Genomic DNA, 2,500 nt, shown 5'->3' with positions numbered 1-2,500 from the left:
ATCAACCCCTTTGTTGCTGAAGAGATAGGGGGACTTCGGAGGAAGGGGTTCTCAGCATTGGTTACAGCAGGAGCCCAGCCCAGGAAATGGTCAGGCTCAACCAGTGTTGTGCTTGTGCGCCTTGTGGACCCCCGAAGGTTCAGTTCACTGGCACGGTTATGCGGGACCATCGCCTGGATGAGACGAGCAGTAGAAATCTGGCTGGGAAACAGCCAGGCCTCAGTCCGGGCCAAAATGGGAGGCAAGACCTTCCCTGTCTGTGGGAGAAAGAGCAACAGATTTCAAAGATCTAACTCTCGCAGCTCAAGAGGGTGTCGAGTTCCGGTATACAACCCTGGATCACCTGGTTGTTCAGAAGGAGGAAAAGACAGGACTCTAGCTCTGTGGAGGGAGAATTCAGTGCTGGAATGAGGATAGAGTGGCTGTAACGCTAATCCCATGCCAATCGTGGCTCACAACCCTACTGGCCAGGGAGGCACATGAAGAAAACCATGAAGGTGTTGCCTCTACCCTTCTACAGACAAGGCAAGAGCAAGCCCATTCAAGTATACAACCCTCTACCTTTTTGGCCCCTTCGAGGTGAAAGACGCTGTTAAAAGGAGAACAAGAAGGAAGGTCTGGGGTATTATTTTCTGTTTTATGGCCTCGAGAGCCATCCATGTGGACCTCACCGATGACCACTTGACAGAAAGCTTCCTCCAAGCACACTCCCACTTTGTTGCTCTGAGGGGCATTCAAGGAAATTATGGTCCGACAGAGGCACCATATTCTATGGTGCTAAGCCGGCTTTGACATCTGGCTTGCCTGCAGGGTGTGTCCATAGAAGATGCACCCACTAAGAATGAGACTAAGTGGAAGTGGAATTTTCACCCTGCAGATGCACCCCGCAGGAATGGAGCTGCTGAAGCTGCTGTGAAACGTTTGAAGAGAGCGCTCATGAGCATCAGAGGAGCTACAGAGTCTCTCACATGGGGGGAGCTACAAACTCTGTTTTATCAGGCAGCCAACCTGACAAACGAAAGCCCAATCGATGCCAGAGCTCAAGAACAGGAGGATTCGGTGGAGTACTTTAACACCCAACTCCCTCATACTGGGTCGAGCATCACTTGGAGGAGATACTAGTGGGCTTGACCTAGAGTCCCATCCCTGGCGTCGTCTAAGGGCTATTCAAATCGGTGTGGACTGGTTCTGGGAAAAGAGGAGGGAACTATCTGGCCCAAATCTATTAATTCGACATAAGTGGCACCGGACAGAAAGGAACGTCAAAATCTGCGACCTCGTCTGGATTGCTGACCCAAATGCTTTGAGCCGTCAATTTCATGAAACTCATCTACCATGACATCCACCTCTTCCCAAACATCTCTCTGTCACCTCCCTTACCCCTGTTGGCTGGTTGGTGTAAGCCTAGCGCTGCCACCATGCCTATCATATTGCACATAGATGAAAAAGAAAGAGCATGCACATCCCACACCTCATATATCCGGACAGTACATCAAACACCTGCCCACGGGATGTGATTGCCTTGGACATTGGACTAAGCTGCTCCTCCATATGTCATACCTTAATTATACACTTACACATGGACATTGTGAAAAAAACAAAAAAAAATGGTCACTAAGGGGGGGTCCTTTGAGTGATTTTGGAAAGTTGCCTGGATCATAAGATCAGGAACTCAAGTGGGAGGTGTTGTGTTTTCTGGGGAGTTCTGTCATTTGTGAAGTTCTATTATTTCTTATCTATATGTTTAATCAAATGGTTACCTTAAACCAGAGCTACAATAGAGTTAAAGTATGAATCACGGATCGGTATTTAACGTACTTCCTGGTGTCACGGCTGTACTTCGTATTATCTCCTCTGCCGTGTCTGGTGTGTGTTTGTGCTTCCCCTACAGGTGCGCTGCAGAGCTGTGTGGTAATCAGGTGGATTGGGTGCACTGATGCACTGGTGCGCCTATCCATAAAAGCTTCCTGTTGGGCGTCCTTTTGGGAAGCGTTCCTTTCAGTCACAACGATCCCTGGCCAGGACCGTGATGTTGATCAGCGTTGTGGCGTTTTGCGAGAGTTTTAGAGATGGTCTTTGTTATGGAGAATATGAAAATTAAGAGTACTGTAACCGCCGAAAACGCTTTCTCCTCATTCATTGTTGCTCCCTAATAAGAGCATTCAGGGAGCTGTAGTTTCCTGCTTTTAGATAAGACTGCATGCAGCTTGCATAGGTTCTTTGTAGGATTTGAGTATGTTGCATAATGTTTGAAGTGTGTACATGAAAATTATTAAATGATAATTATGAAATTATTATTATATATCTGTATTTTGATTAATTTTATTTATTGTTGTTTATTGTTATTGGGCTATTGAGGTAAATAACGGGCTGTTTGTAGTATCCACATGAAAAGTGAAACATTGCATTTCTTATTGTTTCAGGTTTATCACCTGGTTATCTTTGTGGAAAAACTCTTACACACACACACTCTTACACACACACACACACACACACACAC

General features: G+C 46.4%; 1 protein-coding gene across 2 annotated transcripts in view; it reads right to left on the bottom strand.

Annotated features, from left to right (window-relative positions):
- The window catches only part of LOC128012166 (disks large homolog 4), a 36,700-nt gene that overhangs the window by 4,293 nt on the left and 29,907 nt on the right, over positions 1-2,500 (bottom strand). The window lies entirely within an intron of this gene.

This window comes from Carassius gibelio, chromosome B23 (assembly GCF_023724105.1).
Source record: "Carassius gibelio isolate Cgi1373 ecotype wild population from Czech Republic chromosome B23, carGib1.2-hapl.c, whole genome shotgun sequence".
NCBI lineage: Eukaryota > Metazoa > Chordata > Actinopteri > Cypriniformes > Cyprinidae > Carassius > Carassius gibelio.
This window is presented reverse-complemented; position numbering and strand designations above follow the sequence as displayed.